This window comes from Lissotriton vulgaris, chromosome 2_1 (genome assembly GCF_964263255.1).
Source record: "Lissotriton vulgaris chromosome 2_1, aLisVul1.2, whole genome shotgun sequence".
Classification (NCBI taxonomy): domain Eukaryota; kingdom Metazoa; phylum Chordata; class Amphibia; order Caudata; family Salamandridae; genus Lissotriton; species Lissotriton vulgaris.
In genome coordinates, this window is record NC_141687.1 from 1,877,335,349 (window position 1) to 1,877,362,208 (window position 26,860).

The window sequence follows — 26,860 nt, forward strand, 5'->3', positions numbered from 1 at the left end:
GCTTCCCGGAAATCAGCTCTGTCAAGGGTGCAACAATGTTGCCATACCCGTTGACAAACCTCCTGTAGTACCCTGTGAGTCCTAAAAAGGCCCTCACCTCTGTCTGGGTTTTAGGGGGTTCCCAAGCAAGGATAGTTTCAATCTTGGGTTGTAGGGGCACCACCTGGCCGCTCCCAACTTGGTGTCCCAAGTACACCAAAGAACCTTGCCCGATCTGGCACTTACTCGCCTTGATCGTGAGGACTGCCTTCCACAGCACCAACAACACTTCCCAGAGGTGGCGCAGATGTTCCTCCCAAGTGACACTGAACACTGAGATGTCATCCAGGTAGGTGGCACTGAATTCTTCATCCCAAAGGGCATAACACGGAACTGGAAATGCCCATCTGGTGTGGAGAATGCTGACCTCTCCTTTGCCCCATCAGTCAAGGCGATCTGCCAGTCACCAGACGTCAAGTCAAACGTGCTGAGGTACCGTGCTGCCCCTAACCAATCAAAGAGCTCATCAGCTCTGGGGATGGGGTGGGCGTCGGTCTTCGTGACCCAATTGAGCCCTCAGTAGTCCACACAGAACCAGAGTTCAGGTGTTGCACCCGGCGCCGCAGCCTTCGGGACCAAGACCACTGGGCTGGCCCAAGGACTGCTGGAGTACTCAATCACCCCTAGTGCAAGCATCTTTGAGACCTCCTGTTTGATGCAAGCCCTTACCCTGTCAGTTACCCTATAAGACTTGTGCTTCACAGGTAAGCTGTCTACTGTATTCACATCATGGACCCACCAATCTGTGATACTAGGAACCAGGGAGAACAGATCAGAAAACTGTCCCAGCAACTGGCGGCATTCATTCTGTTGCTCTGGGGTCAGTGGGAAGAGAGGTTAACACCATCCGCTGACCCATCTTGCTCTGTGGCCGACAGGAGGTCAGGAAGAGGCTCAGTCTCCTCTTCCATTCCAGCATCTGTCGCCAAGAGAACGCCCACTTCATACCCCTCTAAGTGGGGCTTAAGGCGGTTGGCATGCAGGACCCTCAAGGGGTTCCTGGGAGATCGCAAGTCTATCAGTTAGGTAACTGGACTCTTGCGCTCCACAACCTCAAATGGTCCAGACCACTTGTCCTGGAGCGCGAAGGGCTCCACTGGGGCCATAACTCACACTTTGTGACCTGGTTGAAGCTCTACCAGAGTGGCATTCTGGTCGTACCACAGCTTCATCTCCTCCTTGCTGGCTTCCAGATTCGCCTCAGCGAGTTGCCTGAAATGCCTAGTCTGGTTCCTGAAGACCAGCGTGTAGCTAAATACATCCTGGGGAGGTTTCCTGGGAGATTGCTCTCAGCCTTCCTTGACCAGACTCAGAGGTCCTCTGACCGGGTGCGCATAGAGAAGCTGAAAGGGACTGAACCATAGAGATTTCTGTGGCACCTACCGGTATGCAAACAACAGGCATGGTGAGAGGAAGTCCCACTGATGCCTCATGGGTTCGTCAAGACCCATAATCATGGCCTTTAGGGTTCGGTTGAACCTTTCAACCAACCCATTTCCTTGGGGGTGGTAAGGAGTGGTGAACTTGTAAGTTATCCCACACTCCTGCCACAGGGACTTCATGTACTTGGAAATTAAGTTGGGTCCCCGGTCAGACACCACCTCTCGAGGGAATCCTACTCGTGAGAAAATTCCCATCAGTGCTAGTCCTACCACAGGGCCGTCACTGTCCTCAGAGGTATGGCTTCCGGATACCGGGTGGCATGGTCCACCAAGACCAGGATGAACCTGTTGCCCATGGCTGTCTTGGGATCCAGTAGCCCCACAATGCCAATCCCCACCCGCTCAAAGGGGTACTGACCACAGGGAATGGCTGGAGAGGAGCCTTCTGCTTCTTCCCACTCTTTCCACTTGCCTGGCAAGTATAACAGGTCCTGCAATGAGTGTCTGAACTCTTGCTCATTTGGGGCCAATGAAAGTGGGTGACAACGCTCTCAAAGGTCTTGTCCTGCCGCAAATGTCCTGCCAATGGCACATCATGAGCCAGCCCCAGCAGGAAGGCTCTGAAGCTCTGGGGTACCACCAGCACACGGGCTGACCCAGGCTCAGCAACCTTAGGCTCACTATACAGAAGACCATTCTCCCAGTAGATCTAATGTGACCCAGACTGATCACCTGCTGCCTGGCTTGCAGCCTGTTGCTGCAAGCCCTCAAGAGAAGGGCATTCTCTCTGCTCCCGGCAGAATTCCTCCCTGGAGGGGCCTCCTTCTTGCTGCCAATGGGTTAGCTCAGGCAGGTCCCCCAGTTCAGCTACCTGTTCCCCGGTAGGCTCCAGGGCATCCCCCTCAGGGTCTACCTCCTCCTGGGCCGTGGAAACTTTGGGGGCCAGTTTCCAGCACCCCCTGCCTCTTCTCTCTAAGGCAGGCTCCTAGGCCTCCCTCTCAGGCTCCAGGTCCTCTTGAGCACCCCTACTGGCTGCCATTGACCGGGTGGTCACGCACGCCCAGTCAGACAGGACCACCATCCTCAGGTGAGTACTCTTCTCCACCTTCTCCCAAGGTAAGCTCTCCAAATCATTCCCCAACAAACAGTCCACAGGCATGGCGGGCCTCACAGCTACCTAAAGAGTACCAGAGACCCCCCCCTACTCAAAGGGAACCTGATCCATTGGACAATGACTCTCTGTGTTGTCGGCGTTAACAATTCGGCAAAATGCATGAGGGACAACCTGCTCTTGAGACACCAGGTGACACCTGACAGCTGTCACACTGGCTCCTGTGTCTCTAAGAGCCTCCACCTTTTGGCCATTGATGGTCACCCATTGCCCATATTTCTAAGTGTTCCTGGGTAGTGTATTCTCTTGGACCATCTCACAGTCTCCTAAAGAGACAAGGGACATCTCTGCGGGACCCCACCCACCTTGGACTTCCATCTCCTCCCCAAAGGCTACACTAGCCATCTGCCGGGACGGAGCACCAGTGGGTGCTGTTTTTCCAAATAGGCGGGATCACTCGCCTTGTGACCCGGGTCCACACATTTGTAACATCTCAGGGGTTCCTGTGGAACAGGATTACCTGTCGGGACCACTTGCTTTCTCTCAGGGGGAGGCTGGGAACATTTTCCTTGGTTCCCTTAGGAATTACTTTGGGGCCCACTGCGGAACTCCCTCTGTTTACCACTGTCCTCCCCACTCTTCTGCTGGGGACCCTGCCCATCTTTGGCTGAGTATCCCACGTGACCCTTGTGGACCCTGGTACTGATTCAGTGGTCCGCCTCCTCGGCAAGCTTCCTAGGGTTAGTCAGCTTGCTATCAATCATGTGCTGGCGCAGCTCTGGAAAACAATTATCAGACAAGCGCTCCCATGCAATCAAATCCAAGAGACCTTGAAAATCATTAACTTTGCTGCCCTTCACCCAACCATCCAACGCTCTGCGAAAGAAAGTGACATATTCTACCCAGGTACTATTTTCTATCTTCGTGCACTTCCTGATGGACTTCAGAAGCCAAGTCCAACAGTGTGTCCCGCCCCTCGCTAAGGAACCTTCCCCACAACCCCGCTCACTAAGCTCTCTCAGGGACCGGTGGGAAGACATGGCTACCTCATCGGCTCTGAACCACTTCCCAATATCATCATTTTTTAAACTCCTTTACCGCATCTTTGGGGATGTACACTCTACCTTCCACAGGCACTGACGGTGTGCTGCCACCAGAGGGAGTAATCTCTAGGATCCTGTCTTTCAGATCCAACTCCCTCAAAACTTTGTCATGTTCCAACTGCAATCTCTTTTCCTCTAGAGCCATTTTCTTGCTTTCTAGCTCCAGTTGCCTGTTCAATTTGAGGTTGGCCATCTCCATTTCATGAATCATGTTTTCTTTCCTGTCTGTTAACTCTTCTGGGGACAGACCTCGGGCAGAAACACTGCTACCCACTGGGGAGGGCGCACCCCTTTTTTCAGGATCCAGTGGTCCACCAAGGTGCTGCTCTGCATCCTCATAATCAACTAAATCTCCAGAGGCATTCCTTGCTGCCATCCAGGCCCTCAGCGCCGTGTGGTACTGCTCTTTCCTGGAGATTCCGGTCAGGGGAATTTTAAACTTTTTGCAGAAGCTCCTGAGCTGCTTGTTGGTGTAGCTTTCCATTTTCTCTTCCTCCCAATCACAATCAACAGATGCAACGGATGCTGCCTCTTCCATGATGGTTGAATCAGGCATTACTTTGCAAAAATGGAGATCCCTGGCAAAAAAAGTATCAGACGTACATGGTTGCATTACGGTCTGCACTCACTAAGTAGTATTCACCAATCACTGTACATGAGTCACAAATGCAAATCCAGAGTCCCTTCCGCTGACCACCAATGTTAGAATTGGGGGTCTCTAGTTGGCACAGGTAGGTACTTGTGACAAAGAGGGATAAGGGGATTACACTCCTAAAATAACCCCTGCTCACCACCTTGGTACCTTGGCACGAGCAGCAAGGCTTTATCTCAGAGGCGTTGTAAGTTAAGCATTTGTGACCACACACAGTAACACAATGACAATACTATAAATGGACACCACACAAGGTTTTATATCAAAAATAAGTATGTTTTATGTAGAATTACCACAAACCAATAACGATAAAAATAATCCACAGTACTTTTAAAATTCAAGAGTTCTGGTTGAAAAGGCTGAAATCAAGGTTCTATGCGAGTCGGTAGCCCGGACCGGCTACAGCGTTGTTAAAATAACACAGAGTCTAACAAATCCAGCGGACCACTTTGGTACGGGCCCACTCAAATGTCGACAGACTCAGTCACAGTACCTTTAACTTTAGGCGGCTGGCACAGATGTGCGAGCCGGTTCCGGTGTTTGTCACGGTGCAGAAAAGAAAGCGTTGCAGGACGCGTTGTCCCTCAATGCAGTGCAGGCAGCGGCCCATTGACAGAATCGGTGGATCCAAGGCATGCGTTGCAGGGCGAGACGGTGCTTCGATGTGGTGCTTGCAGCTTGCGGTGCAGCAACAGAGCCGGAGTTCGGGAGCTGGCGTCGATCAGTCCGGACAGCGGTGCGAGTCGCATGGTGCGTCGTAAAGCGTGCGAGGCAGTGCCCGACTCCGGTGATTTCACAGGACTCGAAGTCAGCAGCAGTGAACGAGTCGGTCAGACCTGTATGAGTCGGTGTAGTGAGGCGTTGCACGTCGCGGTGTTAACCAGTCACAGTGCAGGCAACGGCTCGGTGACGGCGTCAGGACGGAGTCAGTGAGCTCAGAGCTTGCATTGTTCGAGGCGGGCGTTGCTTGATGCGGTGCCTACAGGATACCAAGCCGGTCGTGAGAGTCGGTCATAGCTCCCTGCCTCTGTAGCCACTGAAACAGCGTTTCCAGCAGAAATTCACAAAGGCTGGTGAAGTCTACTGGTCCTGAGACCTTAGTCAGGGGGCAAGCTCTCTTCCAAGCCCTTGGAGATCTTTTCACAGGTTGAAAGTAAAGTACTCAAAGTTCTTTCTCCTCTCTTTGGCAGTCAGGCAACCACTGCAGGTAATCCCCCAAGCAGCACTTCAGCTTGGGAATAGTCTCTCCTCAGTTTCCTCAGGTTCCTCTCCTCAGCAGAGGTTTCGTCTTGTAAGTCCAGAAGTAATCTAATTTCATGGGATCAGGGTCCCAATATTTATACCCCCAAATCCTTTGTTCTCTGAGGGGAGAGGGGCCTGTGCCTCTTGCAAACCAGTTCTGAAGCGCTCTGTTTACCAGACTTCTCCTTTCCTTTCACAGCACAGGGCAGGCACATCAGACGCCCCACAGGAGGTGGAGCCAGCATTGTGGAAGGCAAGTGCAGTCCTGGAACACTTTGTTGACAGTCTTCCTTCTCTTCTTTCAGTGTGCAGGGCAGAGACATCAGACGTACCACAGGGGGTAGAGCCGGCATTGTAGGTGGAAGTCCCAGCCCTATTCAGGTCCCAGGTGCAACTCCTCCTCCCATCTAGATGCAGATCTCCCTATTCACCACCGGGCTGCCCCAGCCTGTCTCTTGGAATCCCCCAGCCCTGTCACTCAGAAAACCAGACAAAGGAATACACAACCTCGCAGAGGCAGGCTTAAATGGTTAGGCAAGCAAATACCTACTTTCTAAAAGTGGCATTTGCAAACACAGAATAATAAAATAAACATCACTAAAAGATGTATTTTATTATTCTGAGTCCAGGCATACTAAACTCGAATTTCTACCATGTTCTCTGAGTCTGTTAAGGTTATAAACATGTAATAATCGAACAGCCCATTCTGGCCTATGGAGAACAGGTAGCCTTGCAATAGTGAAAAACGAAAATGGCTGTAATTCACTATTAGGACATGCCACACACATCAGGGCTTGTCCTATCTTATACTTACAAGGCACCTGATCGTGGGCCTACCATAGGGGTGACTAATATGAAGAAAAGGGAAGGTTTAGGGACTGGCAAGTGGGTGCACTTGTCCAGTCAGCATGACAGTACCAGACTGCACGCAATTTCTGCAATGGCAGACCTTAGACACGTTTTACAAAGCTGCTTCTGCAGGTGGCACAACCAGTGCTGCATGCCCACTAGCGGCATTTGGAATTACACGCCCTGGGCACACTCAGTGCACTGTACTAGGCTCTGACAAGTAAACCAAACATCCAATCATGGAACCACTAATCAATACATCAATTTACAGTAGGGAGCACTCGCACTGTTGCACTGGACAGCAGTGGCACAGTGCCGAAAGCATCTAACACCAGAAAAAACACATGAGGCAACAGCAAAAATGGAAGGGAGACCCACGGAAATGATGCCAGGTCTAACAGTCTTATTTATGTGGAAAACATCTGCAAACTCGGATATTTTGCCATTTATGTTTGAACTGCTCTTGTGGGAAAAGGAAGGAGAAGTGCTGATGACAGAAACTCAATGGCTGGGAGACAAATAGCTTGCAATTCCACTTTTAAGAATATTTGTGACATTCCCTGATTTCAAATATATCCTACTTTGTGAATGTATTTTAATGTCAATAATTCATATTAAACCTTAAATAAACATGTGTATCCATTGGTTAAATTAAATAACGTAATAAGCTGTAACCGGTTATTGAAATGGGAAACAAATACTAAAAATTGGGATATATTGCTCTTTCTGACACACCTCTGACTCCGCCCACTGACCCAATCGAAGGGTTATTCCCGCCCTATGATTTTCCGCCCACAGTTCCCCTACTTCCCCCTCCCCCACCCTCCTCCCCCTGCCCACTGCGACTACTGGTTTTGACCCATTCAGGGTCTTGATTATGTGACCCTTAGGCGTGGTCAGCTACTTTTATAAAACAGAAAGGCACATAAACAATGAGGAAAGACTACGGTGGCATGATTCTATGTATAAATCCAAAGTGGAGACAAGCACACATGTGACTTAAAATGCAATAGAATTATGCGAGCAATATATTCGATTACCTTGATTTAAATGTCATTAGATGTTTATCACAGTCACATTTTGTCAAACAACACACAGGTTTCATGTATTCATTCCACTGCAAGTACATTCCACTTCTCCAATCGGTTCAAAGCACCACAGTGCCCATAATCCATCGCACTACTGTGCTCAAAGTAGTGTCCAGTATGCCCTTAACTCGATTTCTAAATGCTTTGTTATATACGCAATGCCTTGTAGAAGTAGTTTAATAATAATAATAATAATAATAATAATAGGGGGTTTTATAAAGCACTTGGTGACGCACAACGGCGTGTCCCCGCGCTAAAAAGCGAGTGCTGTGGGAAAAGTACTAAGGCGGGAACCTGTTACCGGGTAAATAATAATGTTTTTAGCTTGGCTCTGAAGATAAGTTCTGATGGTTCTAGACGCAACGCCACAGGAAGTTTATTCCAGCTTGACGCAGCCAGATACCTAAAGGATCTTCCGCCCATCCGAGCTTTAGACACCTTGGAATAGACAGGCGCCCCGTGCCGAAAGATCTTAGGGAGCGGGAAGGCTCGTATTGTGTCAGCAGTCCCTGCAGTGGAAGGGGTGCCTTACCATTGACAATCCGGTGGCAGGTGCAGAGTGCTTTAAATTACACCCTGCTTCTCACCGGGAGCCAGTGCAGGGCCTGGAGCGCCGCTTTGGAGGCTGCTTTTTCTAGGTAATCTGAGCACCAGTCGGGCAGCAGCATTCTGCAAAACCTGCAGGCGGCTCAGATTCTTCTCTAAGGTCCCTAGATAGAGAAGATTGCCATAGTCCATCTTCGATGTGACTAATGCATGCACTAATGTATGGCGTGCTTTGATAGGCAGAAACTTCAGAACCTTCCTAAGGCTCTTGAGAGTCCCGAAGCATGATCCGACCACCCGATTGATCTGGGGTCCGAAGGTCAGGTTGGAATCGAACCAGATGCCCAAATTCCTCGCCTCCTGGCAGGGGATTGGTGCTGGTCCCAGGCATGGTGGCCACCACGCCGACGTCCATGCCGCCTGGCCTCCCCCCACGACAAGCACCTCAGTCTTGCCTCCGTTGAGCTTGAGGCAATTGGCAGACATCCAGGCAGCAAGATCTTGCATGCATGCTCTGAAGATGTCCGCCGCGAGACTGGGCGCATGTGACAGGGAGATGACCAGCTGCGTGTCGTAACATACGACACCATGCGCAGGCCGTGACTCTCCACTATGGTGGCAACTGGGGCAACGTAGAGATTGAAAAGAGTTGGACTCAGGGACGAGCCCTGCGGCACCCCCTGGTCCAAGGCTACTCGCTCCGAGTAGCAGTCGCCCTGCCTGACTTGGAAACCTCGGCCAGATAGGAATGATTGGATCCATTACAGCGCTGCACCTCTCACCCCTCCTTTGTTTAGACACTGGAATGTGCTACAGTGTCGAACCCAGCGCTGAGATCCAGAAGGATCAAGGCCATAGTCTGGCCCTCGTCAGCACCCTGCCTGATGGTTTCGGATGCCATGAGGAGAGCTGACTCCGTCGAATGCCGAGGCCGGAACCCAAATTGGGTGGGATGAAGAAGGTTGGTCTTCTCCACAAATTGCATTAGCTGCACGTTGGCCACCTTTTCTCCCACTTTAGAAAAATAGGGTAGCAGGGAGATGGGGCGCAAATTATCCAGCTTCTCAAAGCTGATATTGGGCTTCTTGCGGAGGGGAAGCACCACAGCTTGTTTCCATACCTCAGGCATAGAACTGGACCGGAAGGAAACATCCAGCAGATGCCTAATGTAAGGTTCGAGTGTCATCAGGCTATCCCCCAGCCGTTTAGGAGAGGCTGGGTCCCGAGGAGAGCCCGATTTCACTGCACTGCATATTTTAATTAGGTCTTCTGCTGGAGGGGTGGTAAAGTTGAGCAGCATATTTTGTCCAGCTTCCTCTCCTACTAATACTTCTAGTTCGTGCCCTACTGAGGGTTGGGCAGGAAAGGCAGAGTAGATCTTGGACACTTTGTCCCCAAAGTAATTAGCAATTCGATTGCAGGTAGCTGCTGAATGATCTTCCCCTCCTGTGGAGGCTTTAGGGACGGCCAGATATTTATATACACTGAACAGTTCCTTAGCTGAGTTCTCTGCACCCAGTATCCTGTCAGCATAATAGGCGGCTTTCACTATCCTAATCTGATTGTGATAAGCCCGTCTATTGACGAGGTATCTCTCTTTCATCTGGCTATCATAGGCCACTCTCCACTGTCTTTCTGCACGCTTACAATCCCTCTTGGCACAGCGCAGTGCCTCGTTGAACCATGGTGCAGTTCTTTGTTTACAGGCGCCCTCCTTCGACCGGCGATACGGTCATTAAGCAATTTATTTGCTGTGTCCGCATCGTCACCTCCAGGGGTCCCCCTGCGGTAAGAGCCTTATTGAACTCTGGCAGGGAGAACCTTGCCCATTTACGCCTAGGGTAGTTGGGGGGTGGGGTCAGTGGCTTTTTGTTTAGGAAGATAGATTGAGAATGGTACAAAAAAGTGATCGGTCCAAGGAAGGGGCACAGGAGAAGCCACCGTGACTTCCTCCCAGTTGGCGAATATTGGATCTAGCAGGTGTCCATGCTGGTGTGTTGGAAGCTGCCCCTTTAACTCTAACTGTAGGGTTTGAAGTTCTTGGCGGAACTCCATTGCTCCATTGTCGGACAAATCTTCAAAATGCGTGTTCAAGTCTCCGAGTAACAGAAACTTGTCTCTCCGCATCGCTGTCTCCGTGATGCCCTCTAAAAGGTTGCCTTTGAACCTTGCCAGAGGACCCGGTAGGCGGTAGATTAAATAGCCCTTCACCGTCGTGCTCCCATCAACATTTATGGTAAAGACACCAGCCTCACTTCCCGTCAAATGGACTGATTCCAATTGGCAGGCAAGTTGCCGTTTAAAAACAATCGCTATTCCCCACCTCTGCCTTTAGGTCTGTCCAGTCTCACCATCCGGTAATCGTCTGGTAGTGCCTGAATAATGTCGGGGTCAGAGTAGGCATCCAGCCACGTTTCTGTGATGAATAGCAGATCTGGTTGTATATCTGCAAGGAGATCGTATATGTCAAGCTTATGGCTTGACATATACGTTTGAAATACGAACATCACCTCCCTGCCTCAAGAAATCAACTTCTTGTCGTGCACAATCATGCCAGTATCTCACGTGCTCCGTGAGGCACAGCAAATGCTTTGTCAGTCCATATTTCGAGATGTTGTAGCAAGCACCGCCAATCGGAACAGACCTCTCCTGCCTGGATCCACACTGGTATCATGCTGGGGTATTTACCCCTGCACACCCTGGATGATTGAGTGGGGGGTGGTTGGGGAGGCAGGGGGGGGCATTCCATTTACAGACACTTCTCCATTTCTCTGACGCTAGGAATGCCCTTCACATAACTAATCTGTGAACATTTGAGTTTAAAGGAAGCTGCGCCTCGCGGCTCTCCTTTTATAAATCAGTACTTTTGGATCTTTCAGTCCGACTGCTTCAACTGAGCAGAACCAAGACTACGGCTCACACGATGTACTGATCTGAAAGCACAGCGAAAGAAACAAAGCATCTGTTAGCTTTGTATGCAATTTAGGAGTAGCTGGAACATAAAATAGTTTATAAAACCATGTACTGCAGCTTTTCTTGCTCTTCCTTGCCTGGCTGATCTTCCGGTCATTGCCTGTCACCCTTTCCGAAACATAAAGGTCCTCAGCAGCAATGCAATCAGCCCGCCCCTTTAAAGCTGCTTCTGGGATGCTTTGTGTTGAGTTAACTGCTGGTTGAAGCCAGGAGGGGCAGCCAGGGCAAGCCTGAAGATTTCCACCGGGTGGTTTTCTTAAAAACCAAACAGTGGTTTAATTGTATTTGTCCAGAATGGAATATTCCTGGAAACCCAGTGGGCAGGTTTTCTCTCTCATCAGAACAACGTTTTCTCAAGTTGCAAACATTAAATTAGGTCTTGTTCTGCTGGTTCTGGTCCCATGTGGCACACGTGCCATTCCTACCAACTGCACTATTGAAGTGATAGGAAAGAGAGATGCATGGGGCACAGAGGGGCATCGTCAGCGGCAGTGGAACTGAAGCTGCGACTCATGTGAAGCAACGGTGGTCTTGGTGGAGACAGGATAAGGATGCTGATGGAGAAACATTGATGGGTGAATGAAGGTGACATTGTAGAATAATGGGGACAAATGGGCCCTCTAATGAACCTTCCTGTGATGCCATCGAAAGCTCAGTGATCGCACTAACTAGTGTTATGAAGAACTTAGGTGAAATAATGCCCATTAAAGGTAAAAGCTTTTATGGAGGATGTGTGGTCCCATCGGGAGACTCCGATAGTGGGAGAGTTCTTTGCACTGCCTGTGTAGGAAAAATGTAGCTTCCTTAAGTTTTCTTTAGTTTGAAAGTTCAAAGAAATGCATTCTTAAAGCACTGATACTTGTATTCTACATCAGTCTGTCAGATTCCGTTCTGGTTCTGAGACGATGACTCGATTCTTTTATACATAATTTATGTCAATGTGTTGTGGCCACTTCATTTCAAATGAAAGATACGACCTCCCCCTCTCTGTTCCTAAGTGTTGGCGTGTGCTGAGGAGGAGGGATTCATTTAATCTGGGGCTTGTACCTCAGTCCCATCGATAAGTGCCTCGTAACAGGATTTCCAGCCCAACTGTGCCGACTCCAGTGTGTTGTCTTGGTGGCAATACAGCAAAGCAGCTGATTGTCTAATAGTCGGGTAATAGAAACTGCATTTAATCATTGCTTATAATTACTGTCATGCCTAATGGTAATAATTTGTTGCACTGATTACTGAAAGTGAACGGCTACCAGAAAACATCTGAGTAAAAATGCCAAATTCACCAGCTATAAGTAGGTTACTGCTGTTTATGCCACATTTTTTCTGGAAAACCTCTTAAAGCTGCAGTAATTCCTTGAGGTCATTCTATTTATTTATTTATTTAAAGAGTTTTATATATTACAGCATCAGAGCATTATAACCATGCAGAGACCCAGAATAGTATTTAGTGCATGTTCTAAAGAAGGGTTTTGACCTCATTAAAGTGAACGTGAAAAGGTACTCTGGAAATGCTGATTTCAAGAAAACGCCTGGCTGAAATTATAATCATTCAAGTTAATTTGGCTGAAGTTAGGAATGTAAAATATGGTAGATAGTTTGCTAGTAGATGAGTCTAATTTAGCAGCCGTTTTTTAGTCAATGTGCTCGGATGGAACACTCAGAATCTAAAATAACAATAAACGTGTTAATTCATCCCTCTGGTATATTATTAAGCAGATGAATCAGATTTTTTAAGAGGCCATGAATTATGGTCCGATGAAGCCAAATGGGATGTGAGCTGCTGATCCTTAAAAGCTTAGCCTTATTGTGGCTACAGCGGTCCACCGGACTGCAGTAGCCACAGTGGCAGTGCTGGCACCGCTGCACTGCTGATCTGACCGCCCCATTACAACTTGCAAGAGATCCCTGGTGGTGTTGAGGCAGTTTTGAGGCTGCAATATGCAGGGCGGGGTGGCTGCGGCTCCGCCAAGCATATTATGAGTTACCTCACGGTGCAACCACCATGAAAATTGAAGCGGTGAGGAAACAAAGGGGTCCCCTTGTGCCACTGAACTATAGGGTGCATGCAGATGGGCACAAGTTGTGCCCCTCTATCTGCATGCACCCCAAGTTCCTGTAGGGCATGGACTTAATAGTCCATGCCCTGCAGGAACTGCCTTTGACTCTCCCATTGCGGCGCCTTTTTTAAAGGCAGCGCCGTGGGACAGCCAATGAACTGCCCAACGGAGACTTTAAAAGTCACACTCTGGCAGGCGTTTTTTTTATGGCTTTGGTGGTCTCGGAGTGGGGCGGCGGCAATGGTGGCCACGTTCTGAGACCACCAAAGTCATAATAAGGCCCCTAGAATGGTGATTTAACAGACGTACATGAAGTGGTTGCAAAATAAAGTCAAGGAAACCAGGGTCTAAGGTGGGATATCACCTTAAACTACTGTCTTCTGTGAATTTATACAATAACATGTTTGCACTTTTCTTTCATTTGTATTTTGCCAAATTCCCTCCCTTTGTCAATTGCTAACTTTAATGTAAAGGTTGTAGAGCTACTACCTTGCAATGTATATCTACAAGCCATACAGTAAAACAGAGACAACTAGTCTAGGTACTCATTTCGGATCCTCAATGCACCCTGTTGTTATTAATCTAACAAGTTTGTTCATGAAAGAAGATCTGGGTTATACTGGGAAGAGGGACAGAAACCAAACCACAATAGCTGCTTTCCTCACTGTATTCAAGTCTATTAGAAAACCTTTTCCTTAATCTGTCCGCAAACATGATAGCGGGGGAAAGTAAATGTTACAGGATTGTCTAAAGAATTGCTCTAGAAACACCCGAGTGGCTCTTCAGTGGTGTCATTCTTTCTTTTCAAACTGCAGTCAACAACTCAAAGTTAACTGCTCATTTTTTTATTTATTTGAAAAGTTTTAGAAAGCGTGAACAAGACTCATATGGGAATCAGAGCGCTGTACAGAATTGGTGAAAGCAAGGGTAGCCAAAACACAATTGGACAGTGGGTGAAGTTACAACAAAAGGGGGAAACAGATCTGGTGGTGGGTTTGGGGTATCAGTGGTGCCATAGAGAACAGTAACAATTTAACATACAAGCATACAATAAATCGCACCAACGTAGTACATTAAGAATCAGAATGTTGACAAAGCATGAACATGAGAACAAGTTGATGCTGTTAATGTTCGTTCAAGAATAGCCGTTTGACAAGTTTCTTGAAAGATGCAGTGGAATGATTGGATCTGATCTCGGAAGGCAGGGCGTTCCAGATTCTTGGAGCAAGACCGGTGAAAGCATGATTGTAAGATCTTTTCTTTTTGAATCTTGGCGGTTTCCAGAGTAGAATGGATGTACTTCTTAGGTTCCGGCCTGAGCCAGAAAGTTCAAGCTTATTTGCCAGGTTGCTTGTAGTGTTGTAATGTATGGCTTTATGGGTAAGTCAGGCTATCTTGAATCAGATTCTTGCTTCGATAGATAGCCAATTTAGTTGCAGGAGTTCGGGGGAGATGTGGTCATGGTTTCCAGAGCTTGTGATGAGTCTGGTCGATGTGTTCATGATAGCTCTGAACGGGGCCAAGCTATCTTTGGGAAGTCCATCATGGGTCACCAGACCATATTCCAGTCTACAGATAACCAAGGATTGAACAGCTGGCCTGATGTCTTTGGGGGGAGGAAAGGCTTAATTTTCTTAAGGGTGTTAAGTAGAAAACTGGCTCTCCTAATAGCTCCACTGATGTGAGCTTGCATGTTTAAGTTATTGCCCAAGGTGATGCCTAAAGATTTGGTGGAGTCTACCACATGAGGGGTGCAGTTCAGAGCAGTGAGTTGTTTAACCCAGCCGAGTGATTGGGGGGGGGTTGGGGGAGGGGGCAATCAGAAGAAATTCAGTTTTGAGAGTATTTAACAGCAGATGGTTCTGAGCTAACCATTATTGGGTTTGTGCAAGGGCAGCATTAGCGTTTTCATGTGCTCTTCAGAGCAGATCTTCAGGTACAGTTGCATGTCATCCACATACATGTGGTACTGAATGTTAGCAAGGTTCAGAATGACAGAAAGTGGTTCTATAATAAAGTTGAAGAGAGTGGGCAAGAGCACGGATCCTTGAGGCACTCAGATCATGACAGGGGAACTGGATGCAAGGGAATGGTTAACTTTTATCCTTTGTGTGTGGTTAAGCAGGATAGAGGCAAAACAATTTAGGACCGGGCCCAAGAGACCCATCCTGTTTGAAGAAGATCAATCAGGTTTTCATGTTTGATGGTATCAAAGGCTGAGGACAGGTCCAGAGGATCAGGAGACAAGGGACCTTTTGGTCAAGGGATCTCAAGGCGTCATCTACAATGTGAGTTAGTGCTGTTTCAGTACTGTGACCTGTTCTGAAACCTGACTGATAGGGGTCAAGGACCTGATATTTCTCAATGAGGTTGCATAGCTGTGAGTGGATACATTTTTCGAGCTATTTAGCTAGTGTCATGATGCTGGTGATAGGTCTGAAGTTGTTAGGATTCGACAGATCCACGTTGAGCTTCGTAGGAAGGAGAGTAACTTGCCCCACCTTGAGGTGATCAGGTATCTTTTCCTGTAAGAGGGATTCATGAATGATCCTGAATCAAAGAGGGAGAGTGGCGCAATTGAGCTCTTTAAAAAAAATAGCAGGTAAAGGATCACTGAAATGGTTGGAGGGGTTAAGGGACGCCATGTTGTGTAGAAGCTCAGTGACATCTGGGAGGAGAAAAGAATTCCAAGAGGCATTATTTTTGAGAGAACAGCCAAAGGGCAAGGATATTGTCGTGGATTTAGCCAGCTCAGCTGATAATGTGGATAGGTTCAGAGCCCTCTGAGTTGGGGTGAGAGGATGTAGCTCCAGCTCGATTTTTCTTGTTTTATCAGAGAAGTGAATTTTGAAATCATCCCCACTAGGAAGCAGGGATACAGGAGTAGAGATCAGTTTAGAAGAATGGTTAGCTTGTTCCTTGATGATTTCAAAGAGCCGTTCATCATTTAGGGCACCATTAAACCAAGGTTTGGATTGTTTGACTGGAATCCTTTTGAGTTGCTTTGGTGAAATAGTAACAAGAATGTTAGACACAGTGTTAATGTAGTCATCAGAGAGATCATCAAGGTTGGCCATGTTGGGAGGGGGCTGTGGTCAATTTTTTGGTGATGGTGAAATATTTAGTTATGGTGAAATATACCACATGAAGGGTTTGACATCAATACCCTTCGATTCACCATATGCATGATACCACTGACCCTGAGGGTGGGGCCAAGCCATGACAGGCACGGATGGGGAGTGGTGGGAAGCACTGCTGTCACTGCGCTTGACAGTTTGGCTTGCCTGTCTTGGGACGGCCAAACCGATATGAACACTGACATCTCCCCAACTCAAGCTGCAGTGCCTAGTGGAGAGAAAAGCAGCCGTAGGCTTCCAGTCCCATTTGGAGCAGAAAACATGCCCGCTCAGGCAAATCCCGTGCTGGTAAGAGCATGAGAGAAACACTAGGATTGGTTGTGGGGAGTCTGGGAGCGACAGAGCGGCGATCGGCGAGGAGCTGGCACGTTTTTTCATTTATTTCCTCATCAGTACCACTCCCCTGCCCCACTACTCAGCCATGAGACCAACCACTACGGTGCAGTTCCAAATGTAGGCTCAATCATCTGACCTATGTTTTTCAACATCGACATGAGATCATTACTATGTCTGATGACTAGTTTCAACTGCACCCGCTATATGACACCCATGTAGTTCTGAAATTGGAAAGCTCAAAGGATATTGTAACATCAAAAATCTTTAGTTGCCTCTGGCACATTGATCAATGGAGCCACTTCAAACTGAAAGACTCCAAAACCAAAATACTCACCTGTGGCCACTGGAAACCTATGACCCCGTGCTTTGCCTGACAATCTAGGACCACTGCAAAACATTTCGAAGGTAGGAAGAAAATTACCATGGACGCCATGCTGTCAATGAATGCACAAGTGACTATGGTAGCCACAATGTGTTTTCTCACAATGAAAACAGTATGACACATCTTTCAGCAACTAGGATTCCCCCGGATGGTTCAAGCTACTATTTCTCTTGCCTGATCAAAACTGGATTACGCTGAAATAGTGCACAATTATGGGGCGCACCCCATGCACCAACGTTAGAGGCCTAGGAACGAGACATGGACTGGTGCATGTTCAGGGAAAAGATGGTATACGTAGCACAAGTGTGCCCCCAGAAATGGTCATGTATCTAGAATGACTGGAATGTATATCAAGGCGAAATTTGCACCCCCCGAATATACCCTCCCATGATGATCCACCGTCACCATAAATGTTGTCACAGCCAATAAGCACGTACCCTTGTATAGATCTGAATGTTATAGCAATGAGCTACCTATATGTCTACACTTTGATGTACCTGATGTCGATGTATTAATTGTTTAATAAAAATAATTATAAAAATAAAAAAACTGGATTACGCTAATTGTCTGTAACACCTCACCTTTTTCAACCATGATTTCATGGAATTCAGAATGCTGCCACCAGACTCCTCCTATATGTCAAGCCACAAGCACACATCTCCCCTTCCTTGAGGGCCCTACACTGGTAACCAGTTACCAGAAGATCTGTCGTCAAGCTGCTTTATATCGCACACAATGCAATACGTGGCAAAGGGCCACTCTTCATCTGAAGAAAAATCAACAAATACATACAACAATGGAACCTATGCTCGAGAATGTCTCCCCTCCTTAAAATGCCTATATACAATAAAAATCTATGGGTGGAACATTTGTCTCTGTTCAAGCAGCCAAACTATGGAATTGGCTACCCACAAACACAAGATCCACAAGATCTACTGTCAACCATCTCAGTATCAGAAGAATAGTTAAGAACTGGCTTTTCCCCACATGACAATAACAATCACAACAGTGTATCACAACAATATTATAATATGTGACAAACTACGCTTCTTACGGTATGGCAATGATGTTGTCATTATACATGTGACATTGTGATAGAGATGCTTTCAGCAACCAGAATTGTACTCTCATAGTTGGTTAAGCAGCTGTTTGTTAAATGTTACGTGCATGTGTAACTCATGAGGATTTCAATTGATTGAGGGACTGTTAAAATTAGTGGGTAGCCCATCACTATCCCTTCTGATTGCTGAATGCTGAGGCTCATTGCTGCAACCAATCTGTGAAAACCATATAATGCTGCAGCTACAGGATCAAGAGTCGCTGGGAAATACACAATGGTATGCTTGGTCTCCCTGTGAGCCTGCATTACCACTGATAAAGCACACCCATCTCTCTCGTGGCAAAAAGCACAAATTCTTTTATATAGTCTGGCCTTCAGAGAGCAAGCGTACTGCAAAGCAAATATTTGAGCTCCTGGCTGTCTTCCATGCTCTCAACATCCTTTGATAATCGGTCATTGTCATCAGTGTGTGTCAGCCTCAATAAAGTCTTTATCACAAAGAAGAAGCTCAGGATTCATTATCGGCAAGAATCAATCATGCCCAAGAACAGTAATTCTTCTCTCTCTGATGATGGGAATTTCATTTTAAGGACTGTTTCAATACGTTCATGGGACTCTCTTCTGGTGCCCTTTTCGATTTCGTGTCCTAGATACATTACTTCTTTTTGACAGTACTTCAGTTTCTCAGGGGAAACCTTATGTCAATTCTCAGCCAAACAGTTGTGCAAAGCAATGGTGTCTTGTCTTCAAGATTCCTTGGTCATCGATGCAACCAGGAGATCGTCAATGTACTGAACCAGGGTCGAGCTACATGGTAACTGCAGGAACTCTAGATTTATTTAACGTATCTGAATAAAATAGGATAGATTTTCGTAAGACCTCTGGAGAGCGCAACACCACATGAGAGTCTTTTCCTGGAACCAAAACACAAAGAGAAATTGTTTCTCTTTTTGAAAGGGAACGAAGAATAAAACCTGACAGAGGTCAATGACTTTGAACCATTCAGCTTCTGGGAGAATTGGGAACAAGATCATGGCAGGGAGTTGTACCACAAAATAGCATTGAATGACAATTTGGTTAGCTTTCTGGAGATCCTGAAATATCCTCCACTTTTTGTTTGCCTTTTCTAAGACCATGATCGGAAAGTTACATGGATTCCTGAGGACTTCTTTTAAGATGGGCTGTTCTAAAATGCTCTCAATTATGGGTGTGATTCCTGCAATGGCTTCTGGGGCCATTTTGTAAGGGCACGTTTGAGGAAACTGCATTAGGTTGAAGGGTTATCTTTAAAAGCTTTGCGCCTTTGATCAATACGATGAATACAATGCATGGAACACCACCACCACTACATCCATGGAACGCCTTCCCAATGCAGAGTAACGCAAAGCAGCGACTTGCACTGCCTAGCGTTGATCTATATTTACCTGTAAAATCACAAAGTCTCCCTCAAATTGATGGGTAAGTCCTTTTTACTAATACACAGATACAGTTTAACAACATGCTCCAGTGTTTGCAGCTTGAATTCTGCATCAGCTGCTTGGGTCTCAATCTTGAATCTTGACTCCAAACAGCTTACAGTAAATGACACAGTTAAGTTTGCAAAAGAGATCCCTTCCTAACAAGTTGACAGGGCTCAAATCACACACCACAAACTGATGTCATTCTTTGAAGTCTCCTGTCTTTAATGGGACAGGGACTGTAATCTGATAAGTACACTGCAGATTAGTAATGCCTACAACTTGGACTTGCTTCTCGAGAGGGGTAGGTTTGGTACCTCAACTGTAGAGCAAATGGCTCATGTGTCTATCAGGAAAGATACTGGATGTCCATTAACCTCTCCTTCTACATACAGTCTGATGTGGTCCATTTCTAATACTGTGCCAAGAACGCACTCCTTCACCCCTCCTCGGACACCCTTATTAGGCTTGGTCTGTGGAGTTCCCGAACATCATGGGATCCGGGACATTCTGAGGCACAAATGGTGTTTGGGGAACTCTGTTACTCGTTTGAAAGTGGGGATTTCCCCTCTGCATCTGTATGGGGCGAGGGAGACTCTGTGGTATGCCAGATTTCAGGATCTTTGGCGTTAACGTAGGGTGTCTAGATATCGAGGAAGCTCTCTCTATACTACGAGATCCGCAGCATGGGCATCAATCATAACTCAATCAGGGTTATAATGACACTCCTTCTTCCAATGCCAGACCCTGTTGCAAATGTGGCAAGGGGTAACTTTCTTATGCTATTTCCTGGCACATTACCTCAAGCTCTCCCTATTCCTAGGGCATTTCCTCCATACTCCATGTAAAATCCTTGCATGATCATCCCAATCCTTGAGTTAATTTCAGGTCTCAGTGAGGGTACATTAAGTCCCTTCATTACTCCATTTTTTGCCAATTGTGTCTGTGCTATCATGTACATCTTTTTTAAAGCCTTTCACTTTGCCTCTAGAGAATAGCTTTAAATTTATTTGGCAGTGGTATACTCTGATAGCCAAGAACACCATGCACAATCTTATTACTAATTTCAGGACTTAGTCCATGCTCATAGGAGGCAATGAACGTTCCAATGTTGCCTGCAACAGGATTGTTTAGTCCGCTATGCTCCCTGTACACCTGCATTAACCGCTCAAAATAAGTGTGTACAGATTCTTTGGGTTCTTGATAGGCCAATTTATTTCTCCTAAAGGAACATTAGTCTCTAAATGTTTTATGACTTCCTCGTATTTGATTTTAACCAGGGTCTATGGTGCATTTGTTTACTGTACCATAGGAGGCTTCTGAGTTGGCCATTTAACTGCATTTTTGCATTCTGACCACAAGTCCTTTGGGACTGCCATCTCAAACAACACATACAGAACCTCCCACAAGACTTTGGTTAATAATAAAAGTTATAATATTATTAATAATAATGATAATAATAATGATAATAATAATGATAAAATGATTTATAAACTTCCGGGCTGCTTCAACTGAAGTGTCCCTGCGCTAAGATTTCACTCTTAGGTACGGAACCTATGAAGCATACTCAAGAATTTGCCAGTAGTCTGTCTAAATAGCCAACTTTCTTTTTGAAATGCTAATTCAATGCGTTCCTGTCTAAGTACCAGAGGCAGGGCGTTCCACATTTTGGAGGCTAACATACTAAAAGAGCATCCTTCCATGCGTGCTCTTTTCACAGAAGGAATAAGGGTTAAAGAGGCCCCTGCAGACCTGAGTCTTCTGCTGGGTAGATAAGGTTTGACAAGAGAGTGCTGATAACAAGACCCCTTTTTTATTCAGGATTATGTTGCAGTAACACATAGCTTTAAAGAACACTCTCTTTCCAGAGGCAGCCAGTGCATTTGGATGAGAGCTGGACTGTAGCCGATAGCCTCAGGAGGTTAAGCTGTAGACGAGCTGCCGCATTCTGCACACTCTGGAGTCTCAACAATCTGAATTGTGAGGCTCCTAAATACAGTACATTGCAAAAGTCCAGTCTTGACAGTACTAGAAGCAAGACTACTGATTTTCTCGTAGCTTCCGGTAGAAGTCCCAGGATATTTTTCAGGGGTTTCATAATCACAAAACATTCTCCCGCTAAGCTGGTGATCTAACTGTCGAATGAAAATCTTGCATAAAACCAGATGCCGAGATTTGTAACTTTCGCCGTGAGGTCCGGTAGTGACCCAGGTGAATCTGGCCACCAAGCAGAGGACCAGATTGATGGTTGCTTCTCTAGAATAGGAACCTCTGTTTTTCCTGCATTTAGTGTTGGACAGCTATGGTCCATCTGCTCAGCCAATTCTGACAAACAGGATCTTAACAGATTCGAAGTAACTCCTTCATCCTAAGACAAAGTCATAACAAGCTGCCTTTCATTGGCGTATGACACAATGTTAAAGCCGTAGAGCTTGATGATATTAGCAAGGGAGGGCATAGCGCATATAAAGATTGAATAAAGCAGGGTTTAGCACTGAGCCCTGTGGCATCCCCTCAGCTGGAAAAGGTTTTTGAGCCACCTGGAAAGTGTGGGCCTTAACTCTGATGCCGTAATTCCACAGCATGTTCTACAGTATCAAGGGCTGCACTGAGATACAACATTATCAGTGTTGCAGTGTTATCCCCATCAACAATCTGCTTGAGGGATTCAGAGGCTAGCAGCAATGCTGATTCTGTGCTGCACTGCGGGTAGAAACCCAACTGGTTTTCTTGAAGTACTTTCCTAGCCTCAAGCAAGATCGACAGCTCTTTATTTATATGCTTATCAGCCACTTTAGAAAAGAAAGGGAGCAGGGAAATGGGCCTAAACGTTTTCAGCTTTATGGGATCCAATAGAGGCTCCTTTAAGAGTGGTACTCTGGTAGCATGTAACCAGCTCAATGGAACCTGACCTAACTCAGAGAAGTTGTCAAGTAGGTCACAAAGCATGGGCAATATTACCTCCATGCCTCCTTCCAAAATATTGGGGAAGGCAGGGTCACACGGTGAATTTGATTTAACCTCTGCCAACAGAAGTAAATCCTTTCTGGTTAGAGGATTAAAGCTGGAAAGTCCGTCCCTAGCAGCAAATGGTTCAAAACAGACTTTGAGACATGGAGCATCTGTAACTGCCTATGGGAAAGAAGCGTAAATAGAGGAGTCTTTGTCAGAGAAAAACTGAGCAATCAAATTACCGCCTTCGACTGAGGGGATAATGGGCGCTGAGATGCGATCCAATCAGAACAGTGACTTCATAATGGAAAACAATTGCAGAGAAGAGTTTTGAGCTCACTTAATTTTTTTCCATGTAGAAATGGCATTGTGTGACTCTGATCTTTTTGTGGTAATCCTTACAGTCCTTATGATATAGTTATCTTTATTGTTAGAGCTGGAATTTCTGCCCCAAACACAGTCTAAGTGTTTGTAGGTCATTTTTGACGTAATTGACTCCTCATTAAACCAATCCGCCCAAGGATTAGTGCGTCAGACCATGCAGATTAAAATGGGTGCAATTTGATCAAGTGCCCCTGTTTTCCACCCTTCAAATTGTGCATTGACTGTGTCTACACAATCACTCAAGATGGGGCGGTCCGCTGCTAACACCTCTGTGAAGACAGCAGGGATAACCCCAGCTCATTTCCGTATCTTGGCCTGCTTGCCTGCATTTAATGTTTGCATTGGTATAGTCCGAGAGACTTGGAAAAGTATGATGCAATGGCCAGACCATATAAGAGGCAGAGGTGGATCCACTGCCAGTCTGGTTGAATAAGGAGAAAATGGAATCCAGCACATGGTACAATCTATGTGTAGAAGCACACACCAATTTATTAAACTAAAGGGGTTTCAAGTCCGCACCCAGCGCAGCACCAACAGACACATTTCATCCTCAAGTTGAAGATTGAGATCGACTATGAAGTTAGCATATCATAACTAGAATGAAGGCAAGATATCTGCTAATGCGGCTGTGAAATTGGAAGCTGATCCCACAGGGCGATAGATCAGAAGCCTCGCTAGGGTAAAGTTATTAGATAGAGAGAGAGTTAAAGAAGCTGGCTCACTGGCTACAAGTGTTATCTCTACAAATGTACAAGGGATAGCCAGTTTAACCCCTTGGGCGCGGTTGAGATTCTGCGCCTGTGCGGCCGTTTCGAAGAGTGGGCGGGTTTATGACGACCCCCAGCCGTCATCAGCACACGAACACTGTGATGCATGATGATTGGGGGCCGTCATCAGCACGCAAGGGGTTAAAAATAATAGCAATCCAGGCTCCCTGTAAAAAAGTAAGAGGCTTCTTTATATAAAAATAGTGGTTTATTTCAAGTTGGATGGAGAGAAGCACAGCACATCCATTAAGTCAAAGGTACAGGGAGATAAAACAGTTGGGAAAGAATCTGGAACCAAGGATGTAAGATGCAGGCACGCATCATACATTCCAGGCTCCAGCACAATGAGGTAAGGCAGGGTAAATCAACAAGCAGTGGAAAAGCAAGGATGCAACACATCTTACCCCAATAAAAGAAAAATCAACACAGATACCTACTAGGAGTTTTCTTGGGTCTAACATCAGATTTAACTCTAGAAGCAACAGACAAATCTTTATGAACAGGAGTCAGGAGAGGTACATTGGCTTGCACATGAGGAGAAACATTAACATGTGCAGGAGAAGGCATATTGGCCCGTGCTCGTGATGGTGATGGAAAAGAGTCAGTAGAAACAGGGCATCTAGCAACCCTACGAACATTCCAAACCCTCCCATCTTGTGTGGCAACACAGTTTTTAAACACCTTGACCACTTTAATAGGAGGAAAGAATTTGGAGAAACCTTTAATTAAGAAACCAGGTTTCTTTACTCTCACCCACTCACCAACAACAAAATCATGAAGTTTAACATTCATTCTGGAATCAAATGCAAGTTTCATACTCAGCTGTTTGTCTTCAACACGCTTGGCAACACTTTCGACGTCAACTTTAGGATCATTCCTATTAAGTTTTTTAACCCACCAGGGGCAAATGGCAGAAGAGGGTTCTCTACCCTTTAAGAGTTTGAAAGGGCTCACACCAGTGACCGAATGTGGCGTGATACGGTAGACCCAAAGTCTTTTCCTGACCACCTCCAACCAAGAATCGTCGGAAGAACCAATCCCAGAGATACAATCTTTGAGGACGTGATCCTTCGTTTTGCGCTTTTGCCTGGTGAAATAGAAGTGATCTTCCGTGTTGCGCACTCGGTGAAAGCGTTGCTATGGCAACAAACACGGCAGGCCTGTGTGGTGCGCAATGGCTTGGGAAACAATGCGCAGTGACGCGCGATGATGCGTGATGACAAATGGGAGAGATTATCAACAGCCAATCAGGAATTACCAGCCCTCGAAGACGCTGATAGGTCCAAGCGTAGAGGTTTGCTGACGTAGGGCCGCTGCCGTTTTTGTATAGGAAAACGAAGGAAAAACGAAGAAATAGTTAAAAATTTCAATACTTAGCGCAGCTTCGCCGGGTTAGAAGGAAAATGCAAAGTAGATGCTCCGCTTCACTCCTGCAGTAAAAGAAGAGACTTCTGAGGCTGATAACGCGGATCCTTATGATTTCTGCTCCTGTGCTTCAAGGAAATGTGGCAGAAAATAGAGAAGAGTCCCTCGTCGCCAGTGTAAAAAAGTAAGAGGCTTCTTTATATAAAAATAGTGGTTTATTTCAAGTTGGATGGAGAGAAGCACAGCACATCCATTAAGTCAAAGGTACAGGGAGATAAAACAGTTGGGAAAGAATCTGGAACCAAGGATGTAAGATGCAGGCACGCATCATACATTCCAGGCTCCAGCACAATGAGGTAAGGCAGGGTAAATCAACAAGCAGTGGAAAAGCAAGGATGCAACACTCCCCTTTGTATCTGTCTATATAACCTAACTATTGAATAGCCTTGGGTGTTAGCGGTGATCACATCAGGTGCCGAGTTTTCCATTAGCCATGTCACAGATAAGAAAAATTGTGTCTGGCTGATGGCCAATCAAGCAGTCAAATAACTATGTTATGTTTAACTTGAGAGCAGCAATTGAGCGAGTAGCAGTGTGCCAAAGGAGAGGATTGTAAAGTCTCACTCCCCCCTTAGTGCCACTGCTGTAGGGGCCATAATCATAAACCTGCCCTTTCCACAGCCCATTATCTCTTGGGATAAGTCCAGTGAGTGACAGCAATCTCTGAAGATAGTAGGAGCCAGTTGCAACAGCTCCCAAGTGGTATAGCACCTGATGGATGACCCTAAATGAGCAGTGTTCCTGGCCCCTAGAGCTGTTATGGCACAGACGGGAGCAGGCAGGCTTGCCTTCAGTGTGCCTGGGGTGCGGCCAGGCAGCTGACATGTCTAAATAGCCCGCTTCTGAGGGTGCATGGCAGAGGCTTGGTAGACGCTCAGAACCAGGGGATGGGGCAAATAATCATAAACTGTAGCCCAGCAGCTCCTCTCCCAACTGGCAGGCTTCCATCCTGGATAGAAGAACTGGAGAAAGCAAAGGCAAGTTAAAATTAAAATGTTAAAAGAACAGTGTGAACAAAACCATAAACGTATTAAAAAGTGGTGGTAGCTGACCTAACATGGCTGCTAACACGAAGTGGAGCCAGCCAACTCCAAGCGCACTAATGAGCATAATAGGAATTTAAAAGTGTCACTCACAGGCAACACTATAACTGCGCAGCCCATCACGCATTCCTTACCAAAGTAGATTCCACTGTGGCTGCACAGCTGACATGCCTATATAGCCCGGCTCCGAAGGGGGCATGGCTGAGGCATGGCAGATGCCAAGAGACAGGGTGGGCAAATATTCACAAACTGAAGCCCAGTAGCTCCACTCCCATTTGTCAGGTTTCCCTCCCAGATAGACGTGGTCACAATCTGGTTCTTCTGTGTATACCACTCATCAAGATTTCCCCCAAACTTAGGAAGAGAATTTGTAAAGTGGAAAACATCTGTTCGGGACCACAGAACATGTACATATGTTCCTTCCTGTACTTACCTCAAAGGGTATTCCCTTACTTCCTCTCCAACAAACTCTTCCACATTTTCCTTGGCAGCTTATTTCTTTTTTTTCATCTTAACCATTTCCTTTTTGGACTACAGCTCCCTAAACGTCCTGGCCTCTCTCCAATCCCTAATGTTTGTGGTATCTTGTATTTGGTGCCATGCATCCTTCCTACTTCCCTGCCTTGCTGCTCAGCCAGAGTGGATGTGTTATGGAATGCTGGTGCATGCGATGAAATGGAATGTTGGGAATCCCTGGTGGATGAGTTTCAGTTGGGAGTATGAGCTGAGCAGCAATGGAGCTGCTCCTGGTGGGGCTCGCACTATAATCTACGGGAATCTTGATGACTTGATTTTACCATCTTCAATAAATACCATCTTCTTTACCTACACCTCGGCTTCAATGGACTTATTTTATATTACAACAATGTTCTCAA